Source organism: Coregonus lavaretus (assembly GCF_964263955.1).
Source record: "Coregonus lavaretus genome assembly, contig: HAP1_SCAFFOLD_5024, whole genome shotgun sequence".
Taxonomy (NCBI): Eukaryota; Metazoa; Chordata; class Actinopteri; order Salmoniformes; family Salmonidae; genus Coregonus; species Coregonus lavaretus.
Genome location: NW_028162877.1, coordinates 26,873 through 38,579, shown reverse-complemented (window position 1 = coordinate 38,579; position 11,707 = coordinate 26,873).

The window sequence follows — 11,707 nt, the reverse complement described above, 5'->3', positions numbered from 1 at the left end:
CTTGTTGACTCCAATGCTTCCCACAGTTGTGTCAAGGTGGCTGGATGAAGTCCCGTGTAGCTCAGTTGGTAGAGCTTGGCGTTTGTTAACGCCAGGGTTGTGGGTTCGTTTCCCACGGGGGACCAGTATGATAAAAAAAATAGGGGGAAAAAATGTATTCACTAACTGTAAGTCGCTCTGGATAAGAGCGTCTACATAAATGTAATGTTAATACACATTGGAAACTGTTGAGTGTGAAAAACGCAGCAGCATTGCAGTTCTTGACACAACCCGGTGAGCCTGGCACCTACTACCATACCCTGTTCAAAGGCACTTAAAAATGTTGTCTTGCCCATTCACCCTCTGAATGGCACACATACACAATCCATGTCTCAATTATCTCAAGGCTTTAAAATCCTTCTTTAACCTGTCTCCTTCCCTTCAGCTACACTGCTGGAAGTGGATTTAACAAGTGACATCAATAAGGGATCATAGCTTTCACCTGGATTCAACCTGGTTAAAAGTTATAGACAGTAAAATAGAAGTTATCCACTCTCTCCATTCTATCGAGTTCCAGCCACAAACAGAGCATGACTTGCAAAAAGACGATGTAAGCCGCGTGCGTAAAGCCGTAAGCCGCGTGCGTAAAGAGGAGTTGGTATCCCAACATTTTGTTTTGGTCGTCTAAGGACCTTTAGTTAGAATCTGATCTGTTATCGTATCCGTTGTCTATTAAAGTGTGTGAGGCAAGTTTTTTTTTTCTTTGTAAACATAGTGTCCAATATTATTTTAGCAAATTCTTGTACAGAATATAAAAAATATATATATAGGCTAGTTTTTGTCATTATTTGTTAAAGAGAATTGAATAGTTTAAACTTTTGATTTTTATATTACTATTTTCACAATGTTAAGAGCTAGGCTGCTGCATGACCCAACGGACACGTTAAGAGCTAGGCTGCTGACTGTGGAAAGCCAAAAGGTTCAAATCGTCTGGTTCAAATCGTCTTACCCGGAAGACATCTTAACACTTCTTATTAGAATTTTTCACTTGCTTTTTTCAAGTGTCAAATGTAATTTTTTGTACATATTATTTTTTTCACCTGTCCAGTGTACGTTTACAGGTGATTTGAACACTTGTTATGATAATTTTTCACTTGGTTTTTTCAAGTGTCAAAGTCATTTTTACACATGTTCATTACACCTGTTTAGTGTGCATTTACAGGTGATTAGAACGCTTGTTATGGTCATTTTTACAGGTGTTCATCACACCTGTTTAGTGTGCATTTACAGGTGATTAGAACCCCCTGGTGGCCTCTGGCACCACTACATCCAGCCAGCCCCCATTCCCCAGGGATATGGGGGGAATGGGCCAAACTGGGCAGAGGCTGACCTAGGGAGGGGGGCCTGACCCCCGGAGAGGGGTGCCTACCCCCGCCCACGGCCACCAGTACATCCAGCCAGCTTCCTGCACCAGGGAGATGAGGGGAGAGGGCTGAGGTCGACCAAGGCGGGGGGGGGGGGGGGGGGGGGCCTCCCTCAGACAGGGGGGCCAACCTCCAACCACAGCAACCATGGGGCGCCAATACTTCCACCAAGCTCCTTGCACCAGCGAGATGGAGGAGAGGGCCAGAGAGGGCTGGGGCCGACCAAGGGAGGGTGGGAGCGTCCCCCGGAGAGAGGGCCCGACCCCTGCCGGTGGCCACCAAGGGGCGCCACTAAATACACCCAGAGAGGGATGGGGCCGACCCAGGGAGCGGTAGCCAACACCCGAACAGGGAGGGGCTGACCTCCATCACTTCATCCAGCTAGCTCCCTGCCCCAAGGAGATGGGGGGAGAGGGCCCAGTGAGCCGGGGCCAACCCCCGGAGGGGTCTTAGCCCCCGCCCACAATCAAGGCCACCAGGGCCACTACATCCAGCCAGCTCCCTGTCCCAGCTACAGAGAGAAATAGTAATGGCGTCTTTTTGTAGGCACTGACTCCGCCATGGTTCATTCGACAGATTATGGGGTAATGAATGGAGTTTTTGTAGGGGTTTTTGATTATCACCTAAAATTACTTATTTGATAAATACAGGCTTAGGAAATGTTATACGTTTTGTTCCATGAGATAATCTTCATCAGCTAATGTCACATTTTGGGATTTTTAAAATAATTTATGTATTGAAAAAAAGCCCATAAAGCACATAAAGGCTTGATAATTCTTAAAGGTCATAAAGGTCATGTTAAATGACTGATATTATCTCATAGAAGAAAACATATAAGATCTCGTGGTCCTCTGTAGCTCAGCTGGTAGAGCACGGCGCTTGTAACGAAAAGGTAGTGGGTTCGATCCCCGGGACCACCCATACACAAAAAATGTATGCACGCATGACTGTAAGTCGCTTTGGATAAAAGCGTCTGCTAAATGGCATATTATTATTATTATTATTATCTCCTAAGCCCATCTTAACCTGGCCTTATTTTTCGGCGTTTTGTAATATTTCTACCATTATTAGTAATTAAGCAGACGTCCTGGTAACATTTTGCTAAATACATATACTGTAACACACATCTCTGGGCTATCTTTTAGCATTTTCCTCACAGTAAAACACATTTTCAGTCTTTATTGGTCTCATTACACCAATTATTCATTCATTTATGGCTTTGAAAAATCTATTCAGTTCCTCCACATTGAAATCAATGGCGGCCGACTTGAAAATAGGCTGCTGTGACTGATTTTACACTAAATCTATGATGACTCTATGAAGCTTTTCCAATGGGTCTCCTTGTTCTGTGGGAAGTTTGGTGTAGTTGTCATCTAGGGTACCATGTGATAATAAAGCACATTCCAATGCTGCCCATTCTGTCTCATCAATATACCCCAAAATGCATACAGGCAGTGTATGACCTTTGACCCCCCCAAGGTGGATCCATGGAGATGTCATTAACATTCCAATTATTTCATACCTCAAGTTAATAACATATCAGTTGCCTTATTTTGCTAAGATTGCTCCCTGATAATACATTCATTTCTATTGTCTGGATATCAACAGTTTTGCCTCTGAAGTAACAAGCTATAAGTCCATGTGAAAACAAATCCCCTCCATCGTGTATTCATTATTTTATAGAAACAATATGTTCCAATTTGTAAGTCGCTCTGGATAAGAGCGTCTGCTAAATGACGTAAATGTAAATGTAAATGTTCCTTCAGCCCTTGTCTTGAATAGTGATTTCCTACTCATTCTAATGACACTATATATCCACTAGATGGTGGTGTTTTGACCAAAGTACCTACTTTTCCAAAACCCCATCCGTTTGATTATTAGATGAATGTATTAATAGTCACTACCCTTTCCAAGCCACAAAGCCTGGATGAAAAATATTGTTTCTTACAAAGGAATTAATAAACTGTTGAGGAAGCTGCAGTGGAGGAAGGACCTGGGTCATTCCAAAGCCCATTTATTCTGGAACAGAGTAATATATCAAATCAAGCTTTATTTATATAGCACATTTCAGACATGAATGCAACACAATGCACTTCACAGGAAAAAAAAAATGAAAAAAAAAATGAAATATTTACTACACAAGAAAACAAAAGAATAACAATTTTAAACTAAAAGACTAAAAAAGGAAAAGCAAAGCTAAAAAGGTGTTTTAAGAACCCTTTTAAGTATGTCCACAGTTTTGCCCCCCCCTCAGGTTCTCTGGCAGGCTATTCCAGAGGCTGGGGGCATAATAACTAAAGGCTGCCTCTCCGTGCCTCTTGGTCCTAGGCTTTGGGATAGTTAAAAGGCCAGTGCCAGAGGACCTGAGGGACCTACTGGGTACATAACTTAAAAGCATGTCTGATATGTATTGGGGTGCACAATAGTGGATTCAGTTGAAAACCAATAGAAGAATCTTAAAATTAATTATAAAACTCACAGGCAGTCAGTGCAGAGACTTTAAAACCGGTGTAATGTGTGCTCTCGGTCTGGTCTTGGTCAGTACCCGTGCTGCAGCATGACCAATGGCTTTCTTGTGTAGACCAGACAAGAGAGCGTTACAGTAGTCAAGCCTGCTTGTAATAAAAGCATGGATGAGTCTCTCTGTATCAGCCTGAGATAGAAACGGACGTACCTTGACAATGTTCCTCAGGTGGTAAAAAGCTACTTCGGTCACATTCCTAATGTGTGATTCGAAATTGAGTTCAGAATAAAAAATTACACCTAGGTTTTTTACCTGGTGTTTTATCTTTATTGCCCGTGAATTAAAATGTGCGGCCAGATTCTCTCTCTGTGCTTTGGCTCCAACAATAACTACCTCGGTCTTGTCTTGATTTAGCTGGAGGAAGTTGTGAGCCATCCAAGTATTTACAGTTGAAGTCGGAAGTTTAAACACACTTAGGTTGGAGTCGTTAAAACTCGTTTTTCAACCACTCCACACATTTCTTGTTAACAAACAATAGTTTTGGCAGTTAGGACATCTACTTTGTGCATGACACAAGTAATTTTTCCAACAATTGTTTACAGACAGATTACTTCACTTATTATTCACTGTATCACAATTCCAGTGGGTCAGAAGTTTACATACACTAAGTTGACTGTGCCTTTAAACATCTTGGAAAATTCCAGAAAAGGATGTCATGGCTTTAGAAGCTTCTGATAGGCGAATTGACATCATTTGAGTCAATTGGAGGTGTACCTGTGGATGTATTTCAAGGCCTACCTTCAAACTCAGTGCCTTTTTGTTTGACATCATGGGGAAATCTAAAGAAATCAGCCAAGACCTCAGAAAAAACATTGTAGACCTCCACAAGTCTGGTTCATCCTTGGGAGCAATTTCCAAATGCCTGAAGATACCACGTTCATCTGTACAAACAATAGTACGCAAGTATAAACACCATGGGACCACGCAGCCGTCATACCGCACAGGAAGGAGACGCATCTCCTAGAGATGAACGTACTTTGGTGTGAAAAGTGCAAACCAATCCCAGAACAACAGCAAAGGACCTTGTGAAGATGCTGGAGGAAACAGGTACAAAATTATCTATATCCACAGTAAAACATAACCTGAAAGGCCGCTCAGCAAGGCAGAAGCCACTGCTCCAAAACCGCCATAAAAAAGCCAGACTACGGTTTGCAACTGCACATGGGGACAAAGATCTTACTTTTTGGAGAAATGTCCTCTGGTCTGATGAAACAAAAGTAGAACTGTTTGGCCATAATTAGCATTCTATTTTTTAAAAAAAAAATTTAACTAGGCAAGTCAGTTAAGAACAAATTCTTATTTACAATGACGGCCTACACCAGCTAAACCCGGACGACGCTGGGCCAATTGTGCGCCGCCCTATGGGACTCCCAATCACGGCCGGTTGTGATACAGCCTGGAATCGAACCAGGGGGTCTGTAGTGACGCCTCAAGCACTGAGATGCAGTGCCTTAGACGGCTGCGCCACTCGGGAGCCCATCGTTGTGTTTGGAGGAAAAAGGGGGTTGCTTGCAAGCCTAAGAACCGTAACGCACTGGGGTTGCGGCATCATGCTGTGGGGGTGCTTTGCCGCAGGAGGGACTGGTGCACTTCACAAAATAGATGGCACCATGAGGAAGGAAAATTATGTGGATATATTGAAGCAACATCTCAAGCCATCATTCAGGAAGTTAAAGCTTGGTCGCAAATGGGTCTTCCAAATGGACAATGACCCCAAGCATGCTTCCAAAGTTGTGGCAAAATGGCTTAAGGACAACAAAGTCAAGGTATTGGAGTGGCCATCACAAAGCCCTGACCTCAATCCTATATAACATTTGTGGGCAGAACTGAAAAAGCGTGTTCGAGCAAGGAGGCCTACAAACCTGACTCAGTTACACCAGCTCTGTCAGGAGGAATGGGCCAAAATTCACCCAACTTATTGTGGGAAGCTTGTGGAAGGCTACCCGAAACGTTTGACCCAAGTTAAACAATTTAAAGGCAATGCTACCAAATACTAATTGAGTGCATGTAAACTTCTGACCCCCTGGGAATGTGATGAAATAAATAAAAGCTGAAATAAATCATTCTCTCTATTATTATTCAGACATTTCACATTCTTCAAATAAAGTGGTGATCCTAACTGACCTAAGACAGGACATCTTTACTAGGATAAAATGTCAGGAATTGTGAAAAACTGAGGTTAAATGTATTTGGCTAAGGTGTATGTAAACTTCCGACTTCAACTGTAGCTGTCTGACCAAACGGACACGTTTGACATTGCAACCCTTGCAATCTATCCCAAACACCACACAAGAAATTGGCATTAGCCTACAAATGCAAACATGTTTATATCGGCAGGTATCGGTAGGAATGCAAAACCCCTGATGCTTTGTGGCCTGACTGTTACAGTCATCGGCCCCTGTCGTGCCCCCCTGGCCTGCGCCCTATTCACCCCTGGATGACTTGAGGAAGTGTGGAATTGTCAGTATTTTGTCTGAATAACTGGACCATAATCTGTTTTGCAACTGAAAAAACATAAGAAAATCGCTAAGAAGGCGGTAAGGACCCCCACCTTGGCATTCTAACCCATATAGAACCAATAGAACCCCCACCTTGGCATTCTAACCCATATAGAACCAATAGAACCCCCACCTTGGCATTCTAACCCATATAGAACCAATAGAACCCCCACCTTGGCATTCTAACCCATATAGAACCAATAGAACCCCCATCTTGGCATTCTAACCCATATAGAACCAATAGGACCCCCACCTTGGCATTCTAACCCATATAGAACCAATAGAACCCCCACCTCTCCCAGGTGTTCTTTAACAGCGTTTTCCAAACTCGGTCCTGGGGCCCCCCTGGGTGCACGTTTAGATTTTTACTAATCATCAAGCTTTTATTATTTGAATCAGCTGTGTAGTGCTGGGGCAAAAAACAAAACGTGCACCCAGGGGGGGCCCCAGGACCGAGTTTGTGAAACCTTGCTTTAGAATACGCCTGGATTCTGGATTTGATCATGATCATCCAAAAAAGGACGAAGGAGAATGACAATGTCATGGTAATAAAATACATGTTTTAGGTCTTTGTTATAAAGTTATTTTTTAAATAATTTCCACTGTCAAGTTTGTCACCGACAATCTCTTGCAATAGATTTTACCTGTAAATAAATAAATAATACATAAAAGTTTTTTCTGTAAATTTGCAGCTTTAAAAACGCAGCATCAGTCATTTAGGAAAACATCAGACTGAAGGCCCACTCCCAGAAACAGAACAATGAAATGAAAGTAATTATTCTAGATATTCTACAGCTTCTATTCTACTGTATTACTGTTGCCTAGACAGACCTCGAGTCATCCACATGTTTTCTCTGTGGCCCTCACAGCTATTTCATGACGTATTAATGGGTCTCTACATCTTAATAGATTCTAGAAAAGAAAGCACCCTAGTTGCAGGGAGAAGGGGAGCGGGAGGGAGAGGGGAAGGTCAAAGTCACAGAGGTAAACATCCAAACATATCATCGGCATCCTGGATAAAGTTTATTTTCAGATATATTGCAATAATTGCTTTATTTTCAGAAATCCTTTGGGACGTTTTGGCTCGGACAAGGCTTACTGGTCCAAGGCTTACTGGTCCAAGGCTTACTGGTCCAAGGCTTACTGGTCCAAGGCTTACTGGTCCAATGCTTACTGGTCCAAGGCTTACTGGTCCAAGGCTTACTGGTCCAAGGCTTACTTTTTCTTCATGTTGCTATTTAGTCATAGAACTTCACAAGTGTTTTTAATGACTTTGATTGGTTCTAGAGTCATAAAAAGCGTTCAGGGGCCATAGCAAGTCAGCACAAGATCAATGACATGTTCAATAGAAATAGACAGAAAAACAAATAGCTTTGTGGCCAATTGTCAGTGATTATGATTGAAGTCTGAAGTTTGTTTAAAAAAAAAAGAGTGGGTGAACGCACGCACACACGCACGCACGCACGCACACACACTCGCACACACACACACACACACACACACACACACACACACACACACACACACACACACACACACACTTTCTCTCTCTCTTATTCTCTCTTTCTGTCTCTCGCTCCTCTGTCTCTCTGCTGGGTGGAGCTTGGAGGAAACTGTCCCACTGGGGTTTTGTCCCTGTCTGTGGCCTGGGTTCAAAGCTGGTAGCATTGGGAGGAGATCTCTTAAACAGCATATTAAGCACAAGTTAATTATATGCCAACCTTTGGGACAAAGGCAGAGAAAAAGCTTTCGCTTGAATAGATGGCAAGACAAGAAAAGAAAAAAGCAATTATACTCAGCCTCTGAAACTTTTTTGCATTTGAAAAAAACCTCCGTTTTTATTTTAGATTTCCATTTGTATTCTATGATACTGTGGAGTTAGCTTATGTCACGTTGTTGTAATTGTGAGGGGAAAGTGGTTCAGTGCTACTCACACTATCCTCTCATCAACATAATTATTTTAAACCGTAGATACCATTGCAAGTAAACCAGGAAGTAGTTGTCCAGAGGCCTTGGTCTACGTGCCGATGTATGCATTTGAGATAGGCAGATGGACAAGACACATTTCCATTGCTCTCAAAATGGACATCTAAGTATATTTTCTATAAAGACTCTATTCTATAACCTACCTCTCTCTTTTTTTTTCTCTCCATGGTATAGATGAACCACAGTATAGATCAAGCTGCATCAGATCTCCTCAGTATGATGTTAGGTTAGCCATAATATAGATCTGGTTCACCCTATGGTTTCTCTGGGCCCCCATACAATGATGACCCCTCACTCACCCTGGAGAGAAGTTCCAGGAACCTCAAACTGAGGTTGCACGGAAAAACGGCGAGGGACAAAGAGAAGAGATTGAGGCATGTGGTGGTAAGAGGAGAGCGGCAGAGAGAAGTGAGTCAACGTTAGGTGCCACAGCCAGGGTATGGAGGAAGGCTGTCAGCCCAGAGGACCAGTCCGGCTCAAGGTACCAGGCCACAGCCCCCTGTGGTCCCAGAGTAACAGCAGCCTAGGGGGCTATGCCAGAGCTGTCTCCACCTCAGTGCCATACCAGAGGCCCCAGAGGAACATCTTTAGGTGCCAGCACCACTGACCACAATGGATCCCATCCACACACTGATGTAACTCCCAGTGGTTATACCCACTTTATAACTGGCTTTTAATGAAGGAGTAAGGAAGGGGACATGGTACATAAAAAAAGAGGAAAGGGGTTTGTCTAATTACAGATGTAGGATCTTAATTTGATCACTCTTTTGTTGCTGAGAATGTTCCTGCACTGCAGGAAATGCTAACTTGTAGTGTATTAAAGGTTTAGAAGGGCTTCTAAAGTTTGTAATTTCCACTTTAAAATGTCAGACTTGTATCACCCCTACAAAAAAATGTCCATTGATTATAATCCACATAATAATTTACATTTCCTGTTGATGCAGGATTCTTCTTCTGCTGTAGAAAACTGGCTCAAATTAAGATCCTACATCTGTAAAGTTTAGAAAATGTTTAAAAAGCACAGTTAAAAGTGCACTATGCAGAAATCGCTCCGGCATTTCCTGGTTGCTAATATTCTAATAGTTAGCCTAATTTCAGTTTATGTGACAAAACAAGCAAGTATAGTGTAGAGAATCATTGTACCATCTAAACCACTGTGAAATATATTTTCCATAACCAAAAATATTGTATTTTCAGCTGTTTGAAGCTGGTGTACAAAACTGAAAGTAAAAGACCCAAGAACGAAACTTAACAGGAAGCATAGAAATAGCGCACATAGAACAGATATACTGCTTCTTAGACTTGCTTTCAACGAGAATGACAGACCTATAACTCATATTTCGATGTTAATTTGGTCGGGTCTCCCCAAAAAGTGACACATTGCAGCTTTAAATGTGTAGAATTACTATTGTATCTACTTTACTTTAGTTTATTTAGTACATTTTTTCATAACTCTATTTTCTTAAAACTGCATTGTTAGGGAGGGACTACTTTGACTTGTCCAATAAGAAATGCAAATGTTTGTTTTCCGTTGCATGCCCTAACGAACAAGTCCCAGTTGTGCTTCCTGATTAAGAGGGGTTGGTGTAAATGCGGAAGACACATTTTAGTTGAATGCGTTCAGTTGTGCAACTGATTAGGTAACCCCCTTTCCCGTTCCAAGTGTAAAACATACAGTAGCTATCTCTCCCATCTATAGAAGACTATACTGCCCTCTAGTGGCTGTATGGAGACATTGCATTTACTCAGACATTCTCAACAGAGGCAGTTGGGATATAAGTCAATAGAAGTCAATAAGAACTTCATAAAAATACACAGTAAGATACAGAAAGTTCTGACAGAAATTTTGCCTCCATCTCAAGCTGAACATGTTTATTTCTTAACTGGTAAAATATAGTACATTTGTATAAAATATATCACTCGGCTGACGTGTATATAGTAAACACTACTATTATAGCCATTATTGCTTAACACAATATTATTTTGCCAGCAAAACGTCTGATTGAATGGTGACAGACAGGTATCAAAACACACAACACAAAGAAACACAAAAATATCCACGATAAAGTTGTTATAAAAACAAAAAGAGAACCTGTTACTTTTATTTAAAAAAAAATCATACATTCTAAGTAACACCACTATCAAACCATTCACATCTTCATCGCTGTGACTGTGATTATTAGTATTGTGTAACATTTATTTCTGCATCTTTTCTTTTTATTCCTTGAATATTGTTAGTTCAAATCGTCTTTGGTTGGCCGGTAGTCTGTATACAGTTTTCCAAACTAGATCAAATGTCAATGGTTAGTCATGGATAGGACCAGGAGTTTCCATGACGACTAACTCTGTTGTATTAAGAACTAGAGAACAGTACTAGTCGTGACCAAGCAGGATTAAAAAGGCACCAATACTGAAATGAAATACAGCCTCATAGGATCTACTGTAAATGTGTGTAAACGTGATCTAGAATTACAATTCAAACAGATAGATACTACTGTAAGATACTTTTCATTATCCTCCAAGGTGACGTTTACGTGAAATCAAAGCCACATAGGCTTCCTGTATGTGCTGGCCTCTTGGACTGTCTGTGTGTCACAAGGAGAGAGAACCGTCTGTCCTCATCCACGCAGCGCTGCAGTCAGTGCAATGCCACAGTATGAAGTCACGTCATGTGATATCAGCTCTACTGGTCATGGCTGTCAGATGCATAGAAATAGTATCTATGGAACGTTCCTACCATTATAGTCAATGATGGCATATTGGGTGGACTGATTCTATTTCTATAGTCAGAAGGCCACACTTCCTGCAGCTCAGAGGTCCCATACACGTTAAAGTACCTCAGATACAGTACCTCAACGCAGTACACCCAATTCTTTATAAAACCCCGTTGAAGATGTTCAGGGTAAGTGAAGGCATCGTTAAGACCCTGTAAACAACAGTAAGTACAGCAGGTTATGGAGTTCGGTCCTGTGAGACGGTACTCCCTCTATCCTCCTCTCTCTTTTATTCTCTGTACCTCTCATGCCCCATATATACGTTTAGACAAAGGCACTTTTGATATTCTTCCCCGATAACTCCTATAATTGTAAAAGAGTGAGCTGCTTTAAGAACAATTAGCTACAGTAAACACGTAACTAGTGTAAACAAACTCTCTGTCTGAAAACATGGCCTCTTTACCGTACAACAGATTCAGAGTATGGAAGCAGATTCATGCCAAAAAGGCCTCTGCGTGAATACTGATATGATATGTTATCATTATGATGTGAGTGTGTGTGTGTCATCACTACGTGTGTGTG